General features: G+C 45.9%; 1 long non-coding RNA gene across 3 annotated transcripts; it reads right to left on the reverse strand.

Moving 5' to 3' along the window:
- LOC140609979 (uncharacterized) lies at nucleotides 1-25,649 on the reverse strand. Of its 3 annotated transcripts, none has more exons than XR_012011752.1 (6): nucleotides 25,450-25,649; nucleotides 21,691-21,981; nucleotides 17,230-17,375; nucleotides 13,581-13,753; nucleotides 2,734-2,828; nucleotides 1-282 (listed from the first exon to the last, which is right to left on the reverse strand). It is a non-coding gene; the product is annotated as an uncharacterized lncRNA (long non-coding RNA). The 3 variants fall into 3 exon arrangements; XR_012011754.1 differs by having other exon boundaries at nucleotides 2,653-2,828; XR_012011753.1 differs by lacking the exon at nucleotides 21,691-21,981.
- Between the last annotated feature and the right edge of the window lie 950 nt (nucleotides 25,650-26,599).

Here is a 26,599-nt window from a genome sequence, read left to right on the forward strand (position 1 = left end):
AACAATAATACACATTTATTACATCCCACTATCTGTAGGTCAAGAATTTGGGAGTAGATTGGCTGGGTTTTTCTGGCTCAGGGTCTCTCATGAAGTTGTGGTCAATTTGTTGGCCAGTGCTGTCATTATCTGAAGGCTTGACTGGGGATGGATGATCCACTTTCTAGATGATTTATCCACATAACTGGCCAGTTGGTGCTGGATGTTGGCAAGAGGACCATGTTACTCTTGTGTGGGCCTCTCCATACAGCTGCTTGAGTCTTCTCACAGCATGTGGGCTGTCTTTCCAGAGAGAGAGAATGACCCAAGGGGAAAAGATGGATGTCACAGTACTTTTTCTGACCTTGAAATCACATGCTACCTATCTACCTCATTCTATTTTTTATAAGAAAGTCATTAGGTCCAGTTCTAGTCAAAAGGAGGAAAATTTGTTTTTACTTTTTGAAAGGTGGGGGTGGGAATACAAAAGAATCTGTAGATGTATTTTTAAATTTTCTATGGTAGTCAGGTTCAAGATGCCCCCTTAATTATCCTCACTTCCTGATATTCACACCTTTTGTATTTCTGTCCTATACTCTATCACAGTTGTTCTCTTTGACCAATGGCCTGAGGAGAAGTGATGGTGTGTCACTTCTAAAATTAGGCTATAAAAATTTTCAACCTCTTTCGCTTTGTTTCTTTCTCCCTGCCTCCCTTGCTTTGGAGGAAGCAAGTAGCCATGCTGTGAGCAGCCTTATGGCATGATCCATGAACTAGAGCCTCCAGCTAACAGCCAACAAGGAACTGAGGCAGGCCAACAGCTGTATGAGCAAGCTGGAAACATCCTCCAGCCCTCACTGAGCCTTCACGAGACTGCAGATTCAGGAGACAGTTTGTACCCTCATGAGGCCTCTTGAGATGTTGAGCCAGAACCATTCAGCTAAGCTGCTCCTGGATTCCTGACCCACACAGAACCTTTGGGAGATAATGTTTGTTGCTTTAAGTAGCTGACATTTTGAGGTGATTTTTTAATGCAGTGATAGATAACTAATATATCACCGTATAAGTAGCACTATTTTTTTCCCCAGAAGAAATAAAGGTTTGCATATGTGTATGTGTGATGAGTGTGAGTGTGTGTGTGCCTTGAAAAGAGAGTGAGAGAATAAAATGTAGCTCTAAGTCAGCAAAGGCAGACATGACTATCTTTCAGTCCTCACAGAGTATTCTGTTATTTTCCTAACCACATGGAAATTCTCAACTAAATCTTAAGTTGAAATTGTTATTTTTTTAAGGCTGGAAGCTGCTGCTTAGCAAGCTGTAAATTGCCACCAAGATTGTGTGAGGCAAAGCCTGGGCAGGCGTTCCCTCAAAATGGGGGGTTGGGGCCATATTGGACTCCTATATATACCAACAGGCCCTATGCTTTAAAATTAGTAATAACTGTTCTTTTAATTTCTAGTTAGCCTTATTGCTTTAGAAAGTCTATAGTTACAGACTCTAACAAGTATCTTGTGGGTTATCCAATCATATTTTTAGATTTATAATAAAAACAAATGTACAATCTACGTTTTTTCAGTTATTTAAGATAATATAGCATCCATTTTTTCAATATACATTAGACGAGAATACTGGGTACCAGCACCAGCCCAGGCCTTGGATGAGGCTCTGTCCTCAGCGCCACTGGAAGAGAGCAAATGCCATTGTGGCAGTAGTAACGCAATTATGGGAATGCTAAAGCCCCCCTCTTCCATCTGGTGAAAAAGCCAGCAGTCTGTCTCAAAGGAGCCCCACAGGGTGACTTGCGAATTCAACCAGCTCCGGGTTCTGGTCATAAACTTTGTAGGCAGCACACCGGGAGCAATCTATGCCCCAGGGAAAATCTATTAACCACACTCATGAGAGACTCTTGCATAAACCAGAAGGTCAGTTTATTAATTTACAATGAAAATTCTAACTATCACAGGGACCAGGACACTCATGTTTGCACGTCAAGCCTTCCTCCCCTCTTCCTGCCCTCTCCTCTTCCCTTACTTCCATTCCTGCTCTGATGAATACTTGGTGAGAACGTCCCATGAGGCAGGCACAGGGCTGATAGCTGGAGGAACAGTGGCACATGTAACAAACAGAGCTCCTGCCCTCTGCCTGAGAGGTAGAAGGAACCCCTAATCGAAACCTTCACACAGGTCAATGTCAGGTTCCTTTGTGTTGGAGCCTTTGAGACTATAATGACCGTGAAGGTTCCTGGCCTCAGGACAGTGGGCATTCTCAGACACACACAACATCGTGCACATAATTTCAGGGATTCTCAGTTACCCTGAAAGCCATCTGGGGTGTGGGATACAGAATATCCCCATCAGCAGAACTCTATGGGAAGCAGCCAAGTCATACCCAGAAGTTTGCTTCAAGATCATGGAATTGGAAGTAGGGTGTTATTTAGGGGAATTGGATGTTCAAGGGCATTAGGCTAAGATTTCCCACAACATGTCATAAGTGACTTTGCCACTTGAGATACTCCATCCATTGGAGGTCTCCCTCAACTTGGAGCAGCACTTGATTGGAGTCTTGCCAGCATAACCTCTCTTCTCTAAGTGAACAAAGCTGACCAAACCCCACTTGGTTGACTAGTCTCTCTTTAGTTAGACCAATACCTTGATCCACTGAAAGCCAACATACCTAGCCTTGGAGGGATACAGTGGCTTCAGAGGACTCCACATATCTTATCTCTGATCCATCATGAATAGATTTAAAGCTAACCTTCAGTGGAAAGCTGTGTCTTTCTTACTTGCAAGTTCTTAGAAGCTGTAGTGTTCTGGGCCCCAGCAACTTCCGGCTGGCTTTTCCAAGAGCATCTGGAACATAAGAAAAGGCAGACACCTGGCTCATCAAAAAACTCTCCAGCCTACCTTTCTTCTCTCCACAAGATAAAACAGGAGTTGGCAAACTTTTTCTGTAAAAAGAACCACATAGTAAATATTTTAGGTCTCTTTCGAAACTACTGTGTTGTTGAGTGCAAAAAGCAGCTGTAGATAATACATCTATGAATGAGCACAGCTGTGTTCCAACAAAACCTTATTTACAAAAAGCAGTGGGCTGGTCAGATCTGGCCTGTGGTCTGGAGTTTGCTGACCCCTGGTCTAGGAGATGATCTTCCTCCTGACGGCTTCTCCCCAGCTCCCTCTGTTCTCCTTCACTGGTCTTCCTACAGGATTTATTTCCACCTCATTTCAGAAGATTTGACAGAGAAAATAGTCCTTCTGTGGAAACAGCAAATGGAAGATTGCTTTCAGCTAGGACAGGCTCCCCGTCCTCGGTGCTTAGTCCTGCCTGGTTTATACAGCGTGCAGAAACAGTGGGGAAGAGACATCAAACGGACGTGGGAAAACGTGAAGAATGTTTAATCCAGAGAACAGAAGGTTCCAGCAAGGCACCAGGAGCGGTTAAGAGTACTTCCTCCTCCGTCAGATAATGACATTAGTAGCAACAAAAACACAACACAGATGACATTATTGAACACTTATCCTGTGCCAGACATTCCTCCAGGTGTTTTTCTAAATAACCTATTCCGTGCTGGGTTGGCCTTCCAGCTGTGCCACCCGCTAGCCGTGTGACAGCACTTCACCCCTCCAAGCCTTAGTTCCTCCATCCGCTAAACAAGGGTGTGGAGTCACCTATGAAAAGCACTCAGCACCGTGCCTGGCTCCCACGAGTGCGCAGTGAGAGTTAGACCTTTGTCATTCCAGGCTGTGGCGGGGCCAGGCTTGTTCTCTGCACCCCGGGGCTTAGTGACGAAGCCAGGTGTTAGAACCTCAGGAAAGAGGGACTCCAGCCCCAGGAGAAATTTGCGGACCCAGCACTTCCAGGATACGAGGTTCTGTGGGATGGTTGTAGATTTTTTTTTCTTTTAAGATTTTATTTATTTGAGAGAGAGAGACCAGGGTGGGGAGGACAGGGGGAGGACACTCCCCACTGAGCAGGGAGCCTGATGCGGGACTCGATCCCAAGACCCTGGGATCACGATCTGAGCTGAAACCAGACACTTAAATGACTGAGCCCCCCAGGCACCCCCCTAGATGATAGATTCTTGAAGAAAGTGTTCTGTAGTGAAATAGATTTGAGCAACTATCAGTTAAGCAAAATTAAACAAGTTTCTCAAAGGCTGAGATATCTTAGAGCCCTGAATATGCCGCTGTGGTATAAATCACTATGCAGGTATTATCACCCGCAGCTTTTCCCAGGTGTATTTCTCCACCAACCGTTTCTTGCCCCCAGGGAGTCCTTGAGGATTGGTTTGTCGCAGAAAACCCTTTAAGGAGATGCAGCTGGAGATGTGTGAAAATTGATTGGCTAAGCCAGGTAGTGAGCTCCTCATTAGGGGATGTGTGCCAGCAAAGGCTGGATGCTGGAAGGGCAGGTATGTGGACAGGGTCATCCCGCGGTGGGTGGCAAGGGGACCAAGTGAAGTGAAAGGCTCCCATCATCCCCCACAGCTGGTCTTGTCCCATCAGGCTCTGGGGGCTGTGCTGGTTTTCTGTTCCAGACCTGGAATTTTAGATTTGACTTTGAATGATACCAAGAAAGGAGCTTTTGGGGGTGAAGGGGTGTGCTGGAGTGTCCTGGTAGCCCCAACAAGGCCCCGAGGAGCCAGGCAGATTGTCCCCCTGCTTTGGGGTCCCCTCAGGTCTGCTGGGGATGAACCCCTCAGGTTTGTGGGTCCCCCAGGGCAGTGAAATCACATTGTCTACATAACACGGGAGCCCAGGAAATGTTCCTGAGTGCCCTGAGATGTCACTGGCCGAGAGCAGACAGCCCGGCCTGGACCCAGCGGGGCGGTCCCGGCAGATCCATTTCTCCAGGCCTCCGGTTCCTTAGGTGTGCAACGGGAACGGCAGGCACTTGCTGTTCACCGTGTGCTGAGGGTCCCCGGGCTGTCGGGCTGTAGCTGGCCCGGACACCATGCGGGAGCCTCAGGCACTCCTCAGGGCTCGGGTGCAGGCCCTCCTGGGAAGCTGCAAGCGCCCGCCCCCAGGAGCAGCCTCGGATCAGAGGCTGCAGGCCCTGGATGACAGATGTCCCGGCAGCCCTGGGCCTGGGGGCGGCCAGTTCTGGAAGGCACTCCCATCTCATCTCCACGGGCTCGGAGCAGTGACCTCACTAATTCACCTTGTATCGTTTCTCCACTCCTGTCTTATTCTTGCCACTGCCTCTGCTTGCTCCCAAGATCACCTCTTTTTTTTTTTTTTTTTCCAAGATCACCTCTTAAAGAAACTTCCAGTACCTAGACTCTGGTCAGGCTTTGCTTTTGGGGAAATCCAAAGGAAGACAGGATTGAAGAAGACACTGTAGGTATCTGGTTCTGAAAAGTGCTCAATAATTATTAACCAATTGTTATTGAAAAATGGGGTCTGGCCTGCCTTCTGGTCTCTGTCATGCTACCGCATGTGTGTGCATACACACACACACACACACACACACACACATGCATGCACATGCTCGGGCCAGCAATTCTAAGGCTACTTGAGGTCTTATTCTCCACTCCCGGTTAAGACCTAGCATTTCCCCTGTCCACTCAGAGCTGCAGGAGCAGTCTGGTTAATAAAACCCTTTAAATCCCTGTGGACAAACTACAGGACACCATGGGCTACACCTAGGGTTATTCTCTTTCCACGCGACCAGTCCTGTTCTCCCACCACTCTTTGCTCCTTGCTGGAATTTACCTGCTGGTCACTGGAAAGGATGGATTCCAAAGCTGACCTCATCAACAAAGGCATGTTTCCCTGACTGGTGCCGGGAACACCGAACACAAGCAGGGTGCAACTTTCGAGACTGGAGATCGGTGGGTTAAATAGATGTTAGTGAATCAAAGAAAGCAGGGGTGCCCGGGTGGCTCAGTCGGTTAGGCATCTGCCTTCTGCTCAGGTCATGATCTTAGGGTCCTGGGATCAAGCCCCGCATCGGGCTTCCTGCTCAGCAGGGAGCCTGCTTTTCTCTGTCTCCCTCTGCCCCTCCCCATCCCACTCATTCTCTCTCTCTCAGATGCATAAGTAATATCTTTAAAAATAAATAAAAGAAAGCATTTGGATGCTGTCCCAAGGAGCGGCGAGGATGTACCCTCTGCTTCTGACGTCTCCTGCGGTGGTAACAAGTCTCTATCTTCTGCACTATTAGCAGAGATTTTTCTGTTCATGACACTTAGGCCCTGCCTGAACCCCTCCCCACCCTCCACCCCTATTTAGTCATCTCTCAGGTTTGGGGAATGTCTGTTGAAAACTCACCATGCATTATCACGCTTTTCACCTCTCCGGACAACGGAGTACTTTATGGGAACCCCAGACCATTATGACTCTGTTGGAAACCCCCTCCCCCTTTCCCTCTCTGTGCTGACCATCTCCCCTCACCAGCACGGTATGAGTGGCCTTGGCGGTCCCTGCTCAGTTAGTGCTCAGCCCCATGTCTGTGCCTGCACCCTCCCCGGCCTTGCTGAGCACATCACTGGTTAATTGAAGGACTTTACCAGTCACAGGAGGTGACCTACAAATGAATAGAAATTATCTCTTGATTTAGTTTAGTAGATAATGATGACAGAGAATGTTCATTTACAGTAAAGCAAAGCAAACAGTTTGGTATTATGAGGATGAACTGAGGCACAGTGGAAGAGACTGGGTCTCAGGGATAGAAAGATCTGAGATCGAATCTAGCCGCGTGTTTCGGGCAACTTGCTGAACTTCTCTGGATCTTGATTTCTTAGTCATTATAAATGGGGCAGATGACACTACGTAGACATCTTTTTTCCCCCTTTTTCTTCTTCTGCCCCCTTAATTACATATTCTGGTAATAGCACATCCTATTTCATGTGGTGGTGGTGGAGGTGCTGGTCATAGTAATGATACCCAGTACCTGCCACCTCTCCGTTGAGCTGGCCCAGGTGTGGCTGCTAAAACAGGCAGGGCTCCTTCGGAGGATTTTGTATGTAAATGCTGGAAGAAAGACCCTCTGTCGTTCCTCTGCTGAAGTGAAATGACGAAGGTCTGGAGCTCTGGGTAGAAGCTCCCTGTCCTTCTAAGGCCCTTCCCCTCCACCCCCTGCCTCTCCCTCCTCTCTCCTAATGTGGGGAGCAAATAAAGCCAATACTCAGAAGCAGATCTGTAAGGAGGGAATCCCAACAGCATCTGTTCACCTTTCTTTTGAATTCTCTTCTGTAACTGCTGCTCCTTTTTCATTTGGGTTTTGTGATTGTGTTGGAACCAGAGGGTCTTTAAAGGTTATCGGGCCAAATTTTATTGTTTTCTTGATGAGTGAAATGGCTTGTGAGACAGGCCAGGCACCGCAGGCCTCAGGCTCAGGACTGGAGCTCCTGGATACGTGGCCTCCGTGGTACCTTAGCTTGCCGTCAGGCCAGGCAGGTAACTCCCCGGGCTGCTTAGAAGTATAACTCCCAAATCACTAGATGGTGTCTCCCTAACTTCGCTGCCCCCAAATCCTTCTTATCTTGCTCTCTACCACTCACTGAGCCAACGGTATCTGGGATACCACTGTGGCACTGATTCCCGTGTGTCCTCTTCGTGCTTCTTACGGAAGAGGTCATGCAGACAACGAATGTAAACTCCTAGATGAATTGCTTTTAGGACCCTCTTTCATCACAAGGAAAACGACTTCGTGTATCTTAGAATAGATTAGGGGAGTGTAGAATGTACAGCAAAGATTCCAGAAGAAGGAAAATGGGATACGATGGGGGGCGGGGGTTTGGCCAGAGCTCCTGGAGACAGACTGCTGCACTTTTCGAATCTCCCTCTTCTTTCCATCACCATATCCCCCTTCTCGGGGTTCCTACACAGAGTCAACATCACAGCCGTTCCTTCCCCTTCTCCAAAGCTGCAGAATCTCCCTCCTGCCTTAAAGGCTGAAAATGTGACTCACAAATTTCTCGGTTTGCTTGTAGCTAGAGTACATGACCGATTCCTGACCAGTTAGACATCAAGGGGACTGTGGCGGAGTTGCTTCTGGGAAGGGTCCTTCCTCCTTGATTAAAGAGAGATGCAGGGCAGCCCGGGTGGCTCAGCGGTTTAGTGCCGCCTTCAGTCCAGGGCATGATTCTGGAGACCCAGGATTGAGTCCCATGTCAGGCTCCCTCTATGGAGCCTGCTTCTCCCTCTGCCTCTCTCTCTCTCTCTCTCTGGGCCTCTCATGAATAAATAAATAAAATATTTTTTTAAAAAAGAGATGCACAGGGGAATGTCTCTTTCATTTCTGCTTTTGAATGTGGCAATATAGAGACATGATGGTTGGAGTTGTTGCAGCCACCTTGCCATCATGATGAGCCATGTCTAAGACAAAGGCCGGCAGACAGGATTGTGATATGGACAGAAGCGAAGATGCAGGGTCCTAGGTGACACCATTTCTCTGCAGAAATAATCCTGGCACAGCCCAATCACTGAATTTCTTGTTCTCTAAAACAGTGAACAGTCTTTATCGTTTAAACCACTTTTAATTGGGTACTTTCTTTCTTGCAGCCCCCAATCATTCTATTACTTTGTCTCCCACTTGATTCTAAGAAGTTTCCTTAATAGAATATAATTTTGTCTCTAAAATAAAGGGTTTTTTTAAAATGTTAGTTTGTATTTTTTTACTACTGGGGGCTCTATTTGATTTTTTTTTTTTTTCAAATCTACTGGGTGGCTTAATAGTTTCCTCTCCCATAGAGCTATCTTTGACCTTGTCTTTTATTTCTGTAAACATTTTATGCGTGCCTAGTTTATAATCTATTCCTGATAATTCTAATGTATAAGACTATATATTACAAGACTACTTCTGCTGTCTGCTCTTTCTGCTTGTTCTTATTCATCATGCCTTATTTCTTTTTATCCCTGGTTATCTTTGACTGTATGTTGTTCATTGCACCTGAAGAATAATTGTAAGAGTAATTTGAGGTCTTGGGTAAAGATACCTTACTCCAGAGAGGATGTGTGTCTGCATTTGTCAGGTGCTTGGGGACCACCTTAAACCAGGTTCCAGAGGTTTTTGGTTGCCTGGACCACCAGACACTTAATCCTGGCTGCAAATCCACAAGGTCTGGGCTACTTCTTGTTCACTTTTTCCTGGAGTGTGTAGGGCCATGGGGTCCCTGTTATTATAGAGAGGGTCTCTAATTCGACTGCCCTTTTTATTTCTGACTCCCTTATCCCACAAGGTCATCAAAACAAAAGTTAAAAATGCTGGAATTGGCTAATGCTCTTGGTTCAGAAGACTTCCATGTTCTGCTTATCTTTTTGGGTTCCTGTTTTCCCTTCAATTTTTGCCTGGTAGTATCTTACTATATAATTAATGTTTAAGTATGTGTAAGATGCTCAATTTATTCAGCAAGTTTTCTTGTTTCCCAAAGGAGGGCTGGTCCAAATAGCCTAACACACCATGAGCAGAAATGAAAGATTTTCCTTGTCTCATGGCCAAGTTCTCTGCCAGTGACTCAACTGTGTCTTCAGGGTCCTCACTACCTGACTTTTCTGTCCATGGGTCTGGCATTTTCTTGCCTGTGTCTCCTGACAACTTTGCCCTGATCTTGATTTTGTTATCCTCCTAATTTTTAGCCTTCAATTTGATTTTAACTTGCCCTGAGCCTTGACACTTGTTTATTCCAACCACTACTGGGTTTGGTTATTTATTCCAACTGCTGACTTGGGTATAATAGGGTTCCAGCTACTCACCCAGCTCTTGACTCTCCAGGTGCCTCTGGATCCAGGACCTTATGATATTTGCCAACAATGGTCCCTCATGTGCCTCCCTTCCTCATAAGCCTCCTGGCTACCCATCTGGCCTTGACTCTTCTGAATAATTTTCCTTTCCTTTATAGAGTCACCTACTGCTTTGGTATCACCTACCCAGTTCATGGCACCATCTTGGTCTTCCCTTGATTATTTTAAGTAGATGCATTTAAGGCTGAGTCTATTTAATTATCTTGGTCACCACGCTATGGGAGAGCCTCATGATGGTTTTATACTGTTGAGTAACTCTCAGATTTTAATCTTTCTTTAAAATGTAGGTCAAAGTTTATGATAAAAAAGAAACTGAAAATGGCCAAAAAAAAAAAAATCAAACCTGTTTTACCCATTTTATTTGGGTATTGAGAGTCTATTTGGCCCTCTACAAGAAAAAGGCAGTTAAGTATAATGATAGAGGGCACAGTCTTATAAATCCAGGGGGCCCAGGCTTAATCCCATTTCCACCCCTTGTTAGCTATGTGGATTTGTACAATTCATCCTACTCTTCTTAATGTCTATTTCCTTACCCATAAAAATGGCGCTAATATTTCCCTCTTCATAAGGTTGTTATGGGCAAAAAGAGATAAAAGGCATGTTTAGCACAGTACCTGTAGTCCATAATCTCTCAATTAAAGACATTATCATTATCATTGTTATTATTAACAGTAGCAGGGTCTGCCTTCAAATATTTCACAAACTGGGATGTCATGCAGCTGCTCATCCTTTATCCCATCCTGTAATCTCCACCACCTGAAGCTTGACTTCATTAAGCAACAGTGTGGTGGTAATTATTCCCAAATGGCCCTGGCTAAAACACACATGTTCCTCTGGCTCTTACATGGTCAGATTTGTTTAATGAGGTCACTAGTTGAAACAAGTCCTGCTTGATGAAGTTTGGGATTGTGATATGAAACAAGTTACATTCAGAGTTGAAAAAAGTTATATTCATTTTTTCCATGTCCAAGAGTTGTTTTTCCAGAAGACAAGAAGCCCAGCAGAAGACAAAGATAATGAGGCTCCTAGTAGGCCATCAATGTACATGGCCTTAAGTGTCTTTGGTATAGACACTGCAGGATTTTAAGGCTAAATGGGTCAAATCCAGTCTCCTCACCTGCCAGATGAGGAAACCAAGATTCAGAGACATGGAATGACCTTCCCAGGGCCACATGGTCTATTGGTGGCAAAGCCAGAACAAAATTCCCATCCTAGTTCTATAAACTAACCGTGTGACATGCTAGATATTGTGGTTTAAAAGATGTCTGCAAATACATCCACAAATCCTTTGACATTCCTCCCTTCAAAAGCTGGGGTGCAATTCCCTTCCCCTTCAATATGGGCTTATACTTAGTGACTCACTTCCGAGGCATAGAATGTGAGGAAGTAACACTATGTGATTCCTGAGGTTGGGTCCTAAAAAGAACATAATGTTTCCTGGTTATCTCTCCCTCTCAGTCCAGCCACCATGTTTCAAGGACACTTATGGGAAAATCTGCTAGGGAATAACTGAGGCCTATCACCAACGACCAGTACCAACTTGCCAGCCACATGATTGAGCCACCTTGGAAGCTGATTTTGTAGTCCCAGCTGAGCCTTCAGATGACTGCAGACCTGGGAGACATTGTATTTGCAACCTCATGACAGATCCTAGGGCCAGTACCACATAGTCAGGTTCCTCTCCAGTTCCTGATTCACAGAAACTGTGGGAGATGCTACATGTTTATTATTATCCTAAGCTATTGCATTTTGGAGTAATTGTTAAGCAGTACTAGATAACTAATATACTAAAGTAACTAATAGTAATATTTAATTTAATATTAATATTTACTCAGGACTTTTTGAGTTGGAAGTGATAAAAATCCACCTCACTGGTAAAAAAAAAAAAAAAGAAAAAGAAAAAGAAAAAGAAGAGAGAAATGAGAGAGAGAGAGAGAGAGAGAGAGAATTATTATTGGTCCTATACTTGGGGAGACCAGAGACTAACTTTAGGGATGCCATGTTGTCAAATGATGTCATCAGGATTGTTTTTCTCTCTCATCTCTCTATTGGTTTCTCTTTTGTGGCTTCTCTCTGCTGGCTTCATTCTCTCCTTCTACAAAGACACTTTCTCTATACAGTATGGGTTAGCTCAGCTAGAGGCAACTCAGGGTTTCTTCATTCCGACTTAATGGCCCTAAAAGAAACAGATGGCTTCTCTCCCCCAACAGTCACGGAGATTCCCAGGAGAGATTCTAATTGGCCAAGTTTGGGTCTTATGCCTGTGCCTGAACCACTCACTGTGGCTAAAGAAACTGGATAGTATGACTAGTACCAGTGCCTTGGCCTTAGCTAACTTGTTTTTCCCAGTGTGATCCATGAACCAGCAGGAAAGCAATCACCCCGGGCCTTGTTTGAAATGCCAAATCTGGGCATGGATCCTGCTTGGGATTCTCTCTCTCTCCTTCTGTCCCTCCTCCCCCACTTATACATGCATGTTCTCTCTATATATAAAACTTTAAAAAATAAATACAAATAAAATGGAAGTAATGCTATTCACCTTAGAAGGGAGCTCATGAGGCCTGAATGGAATAACACCCCTCGGTGCACATCACAGTGCCTATTATGTCATAGATATACAATCAGGAGAGCTAGTACTCTTCCCTTAAACTGGCTGCCATTTAGTGTTTGCCAAGCACAGTGCTAGGCCTTTTATTATTACATCTTCCCATTGAAGCTTCACTGTATAGCTCACAGTTGTATTGGGAAACAGGTGTTTTGAAAATTTAGGCATTTAGACAAGTTCTAAATCTCTTCATTTAGAAATCAGGAAATGAGGCAAGGTCATACAACTAATAAGTGATGGAGGTAGGACCTGAGCCCAGAACTGTTGACTCCATGGCCTTGTTCTTAATCGCTCTGCTATATTGTATTGCATAATGAAGTCTTTCAACCAATATTTGTTAAATTAAAAAATAAAAGCCCTAGGCTCCCTAAAACAAGGATCACAAGATCAAAACCAACTTGAGCCAGGCTGATGATATAACTGAGAGACAAAGATCAAGCTAAGGAAACAGTCTCTTCCCTCTTTACAGTAAGTGGGTCCAGCAGGTATGATGATAAATGGCAGGTGACCTTCACCTCAGTGTCACAGAGAGAGAAGGACGGATGAGGCCTTGGAAGCTAGGGAGCACATGGGTGGCTCGTGCCTGGCATCTGTTCTAATAGAACAGCACCGAGCCATATGCACTGTTAAATATTTTGAATCTGGCCCCCGAGAAGGTGGATCCAGTGTTGTCAGATCTGATCTGTTCAAATAAAGCCAGAGATATGGACTTTTATGTGAAATCCTGGACTTTTAAATATTGGTGAATAATTTACCTTTTTAAAAAGTGCACGGGCCATACATGGGGACAGGGAGGGGTTCCTGTGGAGGGTAGTGGTAACCACACTATAGCCTCTGTACTACACTGTGCAAGGAAATATATATTGACTTTTGGTTACAAAACCAGTACAAAAACAAATAGGGAGGGGAAAAAGAAAGGAAGAAGGAAAGAAAGAAGGAAGGGAAGAGAATGCTGGCTACTTGACCACTCGAGCATCAAGCAGTAAGGTAGAAGACAGCTTTCAGCTGGGGAGGACAGGAGGAAAAGAGGAGGGACAATTAGCTCTGTGGCTAATTGTCCCAAGGGCCACAGCTTCCAATGGGGAGTCCATTCTACCTCCCAGTGCTGCCAAGGGCCAACCCAGCTAATCAACTTTTTTTTTTTTTTTATCACCTTGGAGGCCCTCTCTGTCTTTGTTCAGCTGTAATCTTTCTTAATTAGATAATTGAAATAATCATCCAATTAAGTTGGTTTGCGTGCCCCCCCTTACTTGAGGACTTGCTGAATCCAGCTGACTTCTCATTTCCGCTGACTCTGTTTCTCGTCTCACGCAGGGTCTGAAACAGGTTTCAAGCTGTTTTCTTTCCCCTTTTTCAGTGTGCTGTTTCAATTCATAGGAGCTACAGCTTAAGTTCAGTTCGGGATGATGTCAAAACAGACTCCCTAAGCAACAAAAGCCAAAAGTTATAACTGGCACCATGATGGACATAGAGTTTCAGGCTCACGAGGATTTGACTCCCTGTTCTGAGTCTATGAGAACCTGGGCACTGATCTTGCAGAGGCACGGTTTCCTCATCTGTGAAATAAGAATAACAACAGAACTTCCCATAGGTTAAGTTTGCTTAATTGAGATCATATAAGTGAGGCCATCAGCCCCGTCCGTGCCTGGCACATAATGAGGACTCAGTACATGCATGAGATTTTTTTCAACATGGAAAAGGATGTATTCTTAATAGCTCAAAGAGTTACATCACATCTTTGTAATAGAAATAGAATAGAGGTGCAAGGGTGGCTCAGTCAGTTAAGTCTCCAACTCTTGATTTCGGCTCAGATCATGATCTCAGGGTGATGAGATGGAGCTGAGCCCCAGGTAGGGCTGAGCACTCAGCGGGGAGTCTGCTTCTCTCCTTCTCCCTCTCTCTCCACCCTTCCCACCCCAGTCTCTCTCTCTCTCTCAAATAAATAAATTCTTTAAAAATAAATAAAGTCTAAGAAAGAAGAGAAAATAGAGGAAAGAAAAAGAAAGGGGACTCAGAGAGATAGAAGATGTAAATGATGCCAGAGATTCTGTGGCTATTTGGTATGCTGACATGGTGTTCATATGCTACCTTCCAGTTAACTCTAAAACCCACCCACGAGATTTAGAGATAACAGGCTTTCCCTTCAGGCCCATCCTCTGTAAATGAAATTGCAAGGCAATTGCCCACCAGATTGGAAGGTCCATGTGGGCAGGGCTGTGTCTGCTATGAGCATCATGGTATCCTGGGGGGAATTACCAAGAGATAATTATTCAATAGGTACCTGTTGAACACGGGGGAACTTTTCTCAAAAAGGACATCCTAGCCAGTTTCATGTAATCATACTTTGAAACATTTTAAAATGAGGATATAAGACCTGTAACGCATTAGCTAAGAATAGAGAGAAATCTAGAAAAGGGCTAATATTCCTAGGATCAAAGAGTAAAGCAAAAACCAGTTGTATCTCCAAAACCCAAGTACCCATCCGGGCCTAACCTTAACCTGCTTACAACTACTGAGTAGCCAGAAACCGGCAGCCAGTGGGCACAGTGGATTCTCCACCTTGGTTCAGCCTCAGATGCATTTCAGTCTTGAGTGCAGACTCCTGGAAACTCATTCTCTCTCATTTCAGAAGAGTCAGGGATTGGAGGAGAATGATTGCAGTTCTGTGCAGAGTGTATTTTTTTAATGCTTTTTAATCTTTTAAAAATTACACAAGCAGTACATCACTTTTTTAAATGGGAAAAATGCCCATAAGTAAAAAAGAAAAATGAATTTTCAAAGATTGTTTTTTATGTTTTTTTTTCCCCCCCGAGGAGTGTAATCTTCAACTCCTGTATAGGGCCACAATGTGCTATATATACAGTGCATTTCTCCTGCTAGCAAAACTAAAATGTTTTTTAGTGCTTTGCTCTGGAGTTCAGCTCTGGATAAAGGCATTGCAAATTCTCATTTCTTCGAACACATCAGTAGATCAATATTCTCCAAGGTTGGATTGCTGGACTTTGGCTGGAGAGGACTGGTTTGGTGTTGAGTATAGTGGGAAGTCAGTAAATGTTCCAGACAACTGCTCAGTCACTAACTTTCTGAGCATACACTATTTCTGCCTCTGTGACTTAGTGCATCCTCATTGCGGTAGCCATAGTCTCAATGATCCTCTTCATGGTCACATGTCTGTATAGGGCTGGATTATGTAATAAATGAGATATCGTAGAAAGGATGGAGCATGGCTTCGAGAGCTAAGTCATGAAGTCATGGCAGTTTCTGCTTTGCTGTCTCTTGGAACACATGCTCTGGGGGAGGCCACATGGCAGCCGTGTTGTGAAGATGCCCAAGCAGCCCTGTGGAGAGGTCCACATGGTGAGGAACTCCCACCAACAGGCATGTGAGTGAGCCAGAGTGGAAGCAAATCTTCTAGCCCCAGTCAGGCCTCCACATAGCAACCTCCCCAGCCAGTATCTTAACTACACCCTGAGCCACAACCACCCAGCCAAGTTGCTTTCAAATTCCTGACCCACAGAGCTGTGCAAGCAAAGATTTGTTTGTTTGTGTTAAGCTGCTAAATTTTGCAGTAATTTGTGATGCAGCAGTAGGTAATTTATACATTCACCTGTCTATGCAGAAGACTTACTCCTTTCCTCTCCAGATTCACTCTCTCAAGGCTCACATCAAATTCTTCCTGCCTGCATTCTCCAGCCCAGAGTGATGTCCCTTTCTCTGAGTCCAGTCACCATGCCTGTCCTTCTTACGTGGCATTAGGTTAGAAGGAAGGACAGCTCAGACAGGCCTGACATCTGTTGTGTCTTTATTAGTAAGTGACCACATAATTTATCGTCCGCACTGAGACACTTCTGAGAGTACTAAATAATAATGATCATGGGAATCAGCAAAATCCAACACAGTTCTAGTGCAAACTAGAACACTCAGTCACCCCAGCTGTAATAGGTGCTATCACCTCTTCCAGAAATCTAACAAGAGGGAGAATATTGTTTAGCAGGGTTTCAGTTTTCCTTGCCCTAGGCTTGGAAGGGCAAAGAAAATGTAACTTTTTACATTTTTCTGGAATAGGTCTTTTTCCTTGAGTCTCTCCACCTGGCTAGATAGTGAAAGGGGGAAATAAGATTTTATGCTAGCCTGGTTAATTTAAACAATCTGTGAGATGGCTCAGTCATCGCCTGGCTGAGCAGGGGGAGAAGCACGGCCAGAGGTCGGAGCCTCGTCTTCCCATCCCCATCACTGCAAACCCTCCTCCTCACCCCTTCAGATGGGACCTGAGCGTACCAGGGATGAGTATGAAGTGGAAAGGGAACCAAGATCTTCATAGGCTTCCTTTAAGGAATGATGGGTGTGAGCAGCTACCTGGCCTGGGGGGACTCCAAGGGCTACTGGTTTACCTAGCTTTTCTGTAGCTATTCTGAAACTAGAGCCATCTCTAATGGGTGTGGGATTCTTCCCTGAGCAAGCACACCCACCAAGGGGCTGAAATCTAGCCACTGCTTTGCTAACTAAGCCTTGAACCCGTGGGGCCGTGTGTGTTGGAGGAAGGAGGCTTTTTTCTAGTTAGCACAAAGGCATTCTGTGGGCCAGGACAGACCCTGGCCAGCACCCAGAGTCCAGGTTATTCGCTCCTGGCTTTGCATTCTTTGCCTGTGGCAGCTTGTTGCTCCTGATTACAGGCCAGAGCTCATTCCACCTCCCCAGTCCCGCAGTGCGCCTATGGGAAATTCTGGGTCAGGCTACAGAGGGCCTGGGCATCTTCCTCAGATTCCTCTACGTACAGGCTACCACCTGCACACCATTGCCCCCGGGCTAAGGGACCCAGGGTGATCGTTAAGTCAGAGGCAGGTCCCCCAGGAGCTGGCCGACTTCCTTGCACTCTGCCCTGCGATGTGGTCCACTTACCTTGGTGTTCTCACACGTCCCCCTTCATTTTCTAGATGTTTCTAAATCTCTTCTCCCTCGAGACACTTGTCCTTATCAATGGCCTTCAGCTTTTCCTTTCCTTCCCACCATCTTCCCGGGGTGGCATGAATAGATCTGGAGCATATCTGGGAATGACAAAACTCAGTGATCTGGAGTGGCACTTGACTACCTTTTTCCTCTGGTAACATACCTAGAAAATAATATGTGTATGGCACACTGGGTGACCTGGAGGGAATCTGGAGCCCTGGAGGGCTGTCCTGAGGAACTGTGAGCCCCAGCCACCAAGACCCTACTAGGCTATTCCAAGAGCAGTGGAGACCAAGTCCCCTGGGGTGCACGGAGGAACTCTCGTGGGGCAGTCCTCCCTAGAACCTCCAGCCAGACTTTGCTAGAGGGGAACTGTGTAGTTGAGAAATACCTTTCATCCTCCATAAAGCCTAGCTTTCAAGGCCATTGTCTGTCTGCAGAGGTCAAGAACCTCAGCTTGGAGACTAATGCTGATCAATGGGCTCTTTATTCTTTGATGGTTCCTTTTCCCTAGGGCTCTAAACCTCCTGGCTCAGCCCTAGAGCCGGGAAGCAGCTAGAAAATAGTTTCAAGTGGGAAACTAAAATACATAGGCAGAGCCTTGGTGAAATAGGATCCCCAATATAGCTGTAATGATAGGAGCCCCTCTGGCAGTGTGTGTGTTGGGGGGGGGTGCACTATGGGTTTGGGGTTGGTGGGTAAGACCTCAAGGCAGCAGCACACTTAAGTTTGAATAAACGGAATTTATCAGCATACTTGAATAAATTGTGGCTAAACTGCCTTCTAAAAGAGCAGATTCATGTTACTTCCAGGGCTTTTGTTCTGCTGAGTGGCTTATGCAAATACAAAGGCAGCCCAGTGGCTCTGAGTGATAAAGGGGAGGAAACACTGATAATTCCTTTCTAGCTCTCTCTGTGCCCCTTCCCCGTCTGTACTCATCACCACAGATTAATTTTGCCTATTTTTGAAATTCCTATAATTAAGATACTACAGCATGTATTCCTTATGTCCGGATTTCCTTTGCTTAACATCATGTCTCTGATACTCATCCATGTAGCTGTGGATGGCAGCTGGTTGTTCTTCTTCATTGCTACGTAGTATTCTGTTGTGGCAAAATCTCCTCAATTTATCTTGCCTTTCTACACTTCATTTGGATCGTTTCCATTCTAGTTATCACACACAGAAGCTGCTATGAACATTTTTGTTCATGCCTTTTTGTGGACACGACTCATTTCTCTTGTTACGTGGGTTTTTAAAGAATTCTTGTGAAGTAATTATTGTTTATTTCTGATAAAAGTCATCTGTTTATTTAGAAAATGGGACTTCAAAAGTACAAGGGTTTTAAAAAGTCCTCATCAAGGTACATTCAATTTTGTACTTAGGTTTTCTTCCTTCCTTTCTTTCTCTCTCTCTTTCTTTTTTTCTTCTTTCCATTTTAGGTAGGCTCTATGCCCAATGTGAGGCCTGAACTCACGACCCCAAGATCAAGATTGGCCAGCTCTACTGACTGAACTAGCCAGGCACTCCTGTACTTGGCTTTTTCACTTCAAATATCATGAACATTTTTTCATCATAGTCCATATGGAAGGATCTTACCACCCCCTTTTTTTTTTCTTACCTTCCCCCCCTTTTTTTCTTTCCTTCTTTTTAATTCCTTTTGGACTTGTTCCTTGAGAAGCTAATATCTGTGATGATTCTGAGAAGCTTTACCCAGCAGAAACCTGGAGACAGCTGGCCATCTACCCTATCCACCACAATCCCCGGACAGATGCAGCCTGTCTAATGTGAGAATGCGCTGGGTCAGGAGGGCAGATGCCTCCCTCCATCACCCCTGGACTGAGCAATCACAAATGGACCTAACAAGGTGGAAGTACAGGCTGCAAATTGAGGAAAGAATGAGAAGTGCAGCTGTGAAACTGGAAACCAGAGTAATAGTAAATAGGGAAGCAAGTGATGAGTTTGGAGAGCAGTATTACTGCCTCACTGGAAGTGAGGCACGTCAACCTGCACGTGAACGGTTTCAGCGTGTCAGTTCTGTAGCATCCGTGGATTCATGTTACCCTGACAAAGAACATCACAGGACAGATGTAGAGCTAATGCTTTCCCATTTCCTCCCTCTCTTAGTTCACCTAAGATATTGGCAAACATTTCTCAATCCCTTGTTTGCATTCATTTGCCAATTGTGTTTGGTCATAAACCTAAGTGTCTGGAAGTACTTCTTGGTACTTGTTTCCTTGTCTGTGAAATGGGTGAGTGATGATCCCCTGTCTCTCACAGCAGGGTTTTTCAACCTCAGCACATTTGGGGCCAGTTAATTCATAGGATGCATGACCCACTAGATGCCATAGTAACAGCGTCCTCCTCTCAAGTTATGAGCAGCAAGAATGTCTTCACATATTGCCAAATATTCCCTGGAGTTGAGGGGAAGGGCAATAGAACTCCCATTTGAGAGGAACTGGTTGTGTCACTGTAAGTATCTCATGAGATAATATCAGTAAAGTGCTTAGAAGAGTACCTGGCACTAAGTTAAGTACCCAGTGTTGAGGAGGAGGTCCTAGAAATATGGACTTGTGGCTGGGGCTGCTTCGCAAACCAATTTGCTTCTTTATTTCATCAGTATCACTTTTTGCATTTTCTGTTCTCCTTTCTTCAAGTGCCATGGCTTAAGGGCCTTTTTTTCCTTCTTCTTCTTATGAGCAGTGCCTTTCTTTATAGGTACAAGTATCAGAAATAAAACTTAGAAGCACTGGCATTTGCAAGTGGCTTTTGAAACTGGAGAATGTCAAAGAAATGTAAATCATAATCTCCATGAGCAGGAGAGTGCCTTTTTCTGAAGCTTTTGCAACCATTAACTCATTGGACACCACGACAGTGTGTTTCTAGCTGAGCCTAAACGGAGTTCTGAGCTTTGCTGTTGGTGGACAGCCTGGGCTGGTGAGAGACCACAGGGTTGGTGCGCACCATGGGGGGGAGAGGTGGTGGTGCACGGAGGTGGTGGGGGCGGGGCGCGAGGGTTGTTGCTTGGTTTGCTTATTTTTTCCTGGTCGAAGGGACAAGACTACTCTCTGGACTGGGAGGCCTGAAGAAGACAGAAGACGAGGAAGACAGCCGGATGGTGTAAGTCCCTTCATGCAGCCTTAGGGATTTGAATGACGAGAGGAAGCTTAGGACAGTGTTGCAGAAGAAAACTGCTGCCAGATGCAGGGGAGGGGCAACCGTGCGTCAAGTTCTCTGCCACACACACTGTCAGCTAGGGCTTCCTGAACCCACATGCCCTCCGGAAAGGATTCCGAGTAGCTTCGGGTCACGTGCATGCCAGACCCCATTCTCACCAGCAGACACGGGAACAGCAAGGTGTGTGACGAGGACCTCTTCTCTGCTCTTTTGCCAGGCCCCCTCGAGCCTGTCCCCACCCTTGACTCAATTCTGCCTTGATTCTGCCTAGAGTTCTACCGGCTCCGGGGGACCAAGGGCACAAATCTTTAAGTCCCCGGGGTCCCTGAGATGAGGCCAGTCTGCAGCCTCCTCGGGTTAATGACCTGGGACTGACAACCACGCCCACAGCCTGTCCCCAGGCTCCGGCCACGCCCTCGCCTGTGACCACGCCCACAGCCTTCCCCAGGCTCTGACCACGCCCCCGCCCGTGACCACGCCCACAACCTTCCCCGGGCTCTGGCCACGCCCTCGCCCGTGACCACGCCCACAACCTTCCCCGGGCTCTGGCCACGCCCTCGCCCGTGACCACGCCCACAAACCTTCCCCGGGCTCTGGCCACGGCCTCGCCTTGACCACGCCCACAGCCTGTCCGCAGGCTCTGGCCCCGCCCCCGCCCGTGACCACGCCCACAGCCTGTCCGCAGGCTCTGGCCCCGCCCCCGCCCGTGACCACGCCCACAGCCTGTCCGCAGGCTCTGGCCCCGCCCCCGCCCGTGACCACGCCCACAGCCTGTCCCTGGGCTCCGGCCACACTCCCAGCCACGCCCGTGGCTGCGGCCACCCCGCCTGGACATTCCTCCTCACAGCTGCTTTCAGCCAAGTGGCTGCCACCAAGTTCCTGCGAAATGACTCACAGGAGACTGCTAGCTCGGGGGGGGGAAATCTCGTGCCTGCTTTATTTGTATGTTGTGGAGACCAGTATGATGGGAGTCCACATAGTACCTGAACTCTAGAGCTCTCAAAACTCTATATTCAAAACTTAGTATTTTTCGAAGGCCCCTGCACACCCCTCTGTGCGACACTTGGGGACCCGCTCTCTTTGAGTAGAAGAGAGGCCAGCCATGAGTACCCCGGCACAGTTTTGTATCTCAGCATGGCATTTGGGAGGGCCTCCAAGTACCGCTGTACCTCCCAATGTATCTGTGCAGCCCAGTAAACTTAATTTCCCATTCTGTCCCTTTGTCCCTGGGATCCTCACCAGATCAGGCTGTGCCAAAGCCAGCTCAGCCCTGAGAACCGTGCCATGGCTCTTGGAAGCCCTCAATATCCATTTGGACTGCCTAGCCAGCTCCTCCCCTCTAGAACAGGAGCACTCCAAGGTCACAGACTGTGTCTGCTTGGTCCTTGTTTACAGGACAAAAATTATTAGCATATGAGTGTTCTCATTTCTTTCTCACTGTCTCAGAGGCAACCTTGCAGTTGACAGCCCATCACCTCCCTCTTGCCGAAGAGGAGGGATTCTTTCAGGTTGGTGAGAAACTGGGTTGAACTGTAAAGAAATGGAGAGAGGAGGGCAGAGGAAAGTGTATAAATGAGTGCTTCCCAAACTTAACCTGCATCAGAACCACCTGGGGATCTTGCTAACACAGCCTGGATACTTGGCCCCCATCATTCTCAAGAAATGCAAGGATATTCATTGTTTGTCAGCTGCCCAGCCTCTAGCCTGTCTTCTTCAGCTAATGGCTCTCCGTTTTTGTCTGACGGAATGGTTAGCCAGGTGCCCGCCTCTTCCCGGCACATGACTGCTGGCGAGGCCAATGAGGGCTCCCACTCTAAAATCTGAAGCATGGATTCAGGCCCAAAACAGAGAACAGTTGGAGTGTTCTCTTTCCAGCCAAGGCAGCTGGGTGAGATTTTTGAGCATTTTCTGCTGCCAAGAACCTTCTGGAGATGCTGGGTGCCTGATGGCTCTATGCCTGAGTCTTTAGCCTTCCCTTTGCTCTAGAGTACTCTCCAATATCCTTCCAAGAAATTCTCTTTTTTGCCTAGACCAGCCAGAGTCAGTTTCTGTTGCTTGCCATCAAAGCACCCTGACAGATATGCTATTTAACCAATATAACATTTTGAGCTATTGTTTTGAAATAGTGTTTCATTTCCTTACTCTGGGGTGAGGGTGGGGGGTAATTTTAATACCGCTTCACCCCTTAGGCTGAACCTATGGTTGCTGGTTTTATACAGACTGCATTTGGAGTCCATGCCTAGCTCTGTGCCTGAGAGAAACACAGTAGGTGCTCAATGAATGGCCATAGAAAGAATGAGCAGTCATTTCACAGCATGTGTGCTGAGCCCTGGCATCTGTCAGCTGCCCCTGTGCCCAGGGACATGTTAGATGGCCATCAAATACTAAAATAGCAACAGCTTATAGGAAAGCCTGTGTAAGCTTGTAGCAGCACCAGCTAATAAACTTGTGACCTTTTCCTTGGATTTCCTTTCTACCTGTATCTTTTAAGAGCAAAGTGTTATGGAAGGTCAGCAGGGAGCATGGTCTTTGTTCCATGAATGTATTGTGGTTCCATTAAAATATTCCCAGTTAGATAAGAAGCATGCCAGCATTTCCATGATGGCCTTTCCAGTTGTGGCAGTTATTGCTAAAAAAGAGATCCACTCTCTATATACTATAAAGGCTGAAGAAGCAAAAACAACAACAAAAAACCTGCCATCTCTACTGCTCTATGAACTAGTGATCCTTGGGCACGTGACTTAAGTTTTCTGAGCCTTAGTTTACTCATTTGTAAAATGGGCATAGTATTAGCATCTTCCTCAGTGGGTTGTTGTGAGGACTCAGTAAGGCAATACATATAAAGCATTTATGTGCATTAAGGCAATGCCTCTAAAGTGCCTGGATCATTGTCAGTACTTGATAAGTGTAAGCTATTAATAAAACTCATTTTTCACGAAAGCCAGAATGTATAATCCTTCCCTCCCCTACATTTAATAGAAGTCTTAAAAAAGGCATTTGATCCAATTATGGTTAAAAAAAAATTATGACACACATGCAGCAAAGACAGAAAGAAAACATACTATGATTTTTAATGTTTGTCTATGGGTGTGACATTATGTCTATTTTTTTCTTTTAGTTTTCTACGTTTTCCAGCTTCTTTTGCAGTGAACATGTACATTACTTTTATAACCAGAAGTCCTGACAAATGCTATCTTTAAAAAAGAAGGAAAATACTGAGGCAAACTGCAGCATGATTTTGTAGAAACTGGGTGGGGAAAAAAACTTCCTGTTAGATGGAGAAATAGATGTTTTCTGGTCAAGAGCTTATTGGGAGGGAAATGACATCAATTTGGGTTCTCATCAGCTTGAGTGGCAAATCATAATGCAAAATGAAAGTACATTCAGGGGAGCTGAACCCACACTGGGATTTTGCTGCCTGAATCATGAAGCTAGAAATGACCTCAGGAGGGCACGTGACCCCGCCCCCTTCCCTCTCCTCGGGAAGGCTGGCCCTGGGACTTTTCAGGACTCATGAGCAATGGTCCTATTTATAAGCCCTCTAGGAACTAACTCTACATATATTTCCTTCCTCCTAAGCTTTAGGCAGGCTCAATTTAGCTTCTGCAGGTGCCCTCAACTAACGATCTCCAACCTAGTTCTCCTTCTGCCTGGAATAGGCCTGGGAATTGTCCCAGATCTTTTCTATTCACCTTGGGTCCTCATACAAAACCTAATCCCCCCGGAAGTCAGTTTTGTCACCTGTAAAACAGGAATGGGAAGGATTCAAAGAGATAATGCAGAGCTGGGAGTTCAACAGGGGCCATCTTGTCCTGCGACACAACCCATGTGTTTAACCACGTCTGACCCCCCTGATGGGAAAAGGGAACACAGAGAGGTAGCTTGCCTACAGGAAAGGTGACGGGTTTTTGGAGGTGGAGTGGCAATCCTGGGAGAAGGAAGTGAGAGGTGGCTGGGAATGGGAGGAAGAGAGATTGAGGGGGTCCAGATTAAAATGGAGGCCACTCAGGGCAGCAGTGGTCGGCAAGGGTGTGCACAGAGCAACAGAAAGCCCTGTCACAGCAACCACAGAGGAGCTTGAGGACCAAGCTGCTAGAGATTCCATTTTGATCAGTCTACTATGCAGGACTGTAATACCCTTCCCATTATCCACAAAATTTTAGGGCCCAGCCTTGTGTTCATAATGCTTTGAAGCATGGAGGAAGTGAGCTGGCCTGGCAGTAACAGAGGGGGAGGGAGACCCGATGCAACAGCCTCAAGAGCAGCAGGTGAGAGCTAAGGACTAGGGAACAGTATGGAACAAGGCTACAGTCCCTACTGACCAGAGTAGAACTTTCTAGAAATCTGCAGAGTTTCTGAAGAAACTTTTCAAAGCACTGCAGTGGAGGTTGAAGCCACTTTTCTTATTTATGAAAGGAAAGAATGATTACTGGACTTCTAAGAACTTGGGCTCTCCAAGGAGGAGGTATCTGGATGACAAGTATTAGCAGGGTTAATATGAGTTGTAGTGAAGAGTATTACTATTATTACTGATATTCGTATTGGTATTGGTATATTCCTTCCCCTCCCTCAAGTCTTGAATAGCTCTTGCATCCATTCTCCTGGGGCCAAATCAATGAACCACTGCTAAGACCCTGCCTCCCTCTGCGTTGATGAGAGTGGCATGCGGTATCCAATTAAAGGCCCTCCTGAGACCAGAGAGATACACTTATTGTTCACACCCCCTCCATCCACATCCACGGTCACTTCATCATGAAAGGAAGCTAAATGGGCTTGCAATGAGTTACTCTTCCCAAAGCCACGCATTCAGGTCCCTAACCCTCCTACATGGCTGCCAGCTGAAGGGCTTGATCATCTGCTGCTGCCTGACAGATCTCCAGACAATTTAATAGCTTTAAATAACAGTACACTTTTATTGTCTCACTCAATTTCTGTGGGTCAGGAAATAGGGAGTGGCTTAGCTGGGTGGCTGTGGCCTGAGGTTGCTCAAGAAGTTACCGTCAAGATGTCACCCGGGGCTGCACTCCTCTAAAGGTCTGGAGATGAAGGACCGGTTTCCAAGATAGTGCACTCATGTGGCTGGCAAGGTAGTGCTGGCATTTGGCAGGAGGTTTCAGTGTCTTGCCCCCAAGGACCTCATTTGATTGTTCTCATGACATCGGAGCTAGTTCCCCTTTTCCCCTAGAATGAGTGAACCAAGAGAGAGTAAAGCAGAATCATAGTACCTTTATGACCCAGCCTCAGAATCATATGCTGTCATTTCTGCAATGTCCTGCGTGTCATAGAGGTCAGCCATACTCACTGGGGGTGGGGACCATCCAAGAGCATAAATACTGGGAGGTGAAAACCACTGGGGACCATCTCAGGCTGACTTCCACCTTCCCCCACTCCCACCCTGGTACCAACTGAAACTGACCATGTTACAACTCCCAGAATCATTGTTTTTTTTTCTATTTTCTACGTGAGTGTGAAATTGACCAATTTTAAGTTACATGAATAATTGTAATGATGATCCCACTTGACATTACTGCATCAATTTCATCTTCTGGGAGCTATTACTGCTCCATGCTGCAAATGAGGAAATGAAGGCTCAGAGAAGTTCAATGACTTGCCAGTTTTCCAAAGTTAGAAAATTCTGGATGGCTTGGAACTGAACTTGTGTTGTAGTTCCTGGTCCAATGTCCTTGTCCTCATACCACACCATGCCGACAAGCCTCAAAGACACCACATGCCTCCTTATTTTCCAGGGCAAATGTGGATTAGAAAGCAATGGTAGTGTAGGAGATCTCATCTTTATTTGGAAACAAAAAAAAACAAAAAACAACTATTACACAGGTAATCCATGCTCATTGTGAAAAAAATTACAAAATAAATTTTTTTTGAAAAAAGAAAAGACATTCCTCTATAATTCTACCCACCCAAACCTACACTGTTAAAATCTTAGTGTATTCCTGTAAGAACAAAGGAAATGGTTTAAAGTACATTGCATTAATGGCATCTCCAGGGCAAACTGTGAAGGAAATCCCATCCTCAAGCTTCACCTGAGGGGAGAAAGGATGTGAAATGTGAAAGTCATGAGTGCAGTGGGCTGTGTATGTGTGTGTGTATGTGCTTGTGTGCACACATGTATACATGCCTAGTACTTCTC

This window comes from Canis lupus, chromosome 19 (genome assembly GCF_048164855.1).
Source record: "Canis lupus baileyi chromosome 19, mCanLup2.hap1, whole genome shotgun sequence".
NCBI classification, from domain to species: domain Eukaryota; kingdom Metazoa; phylum Chordata; class Mammalia; order Carnivora; family Canidae; genus Canis; species Canis lupus.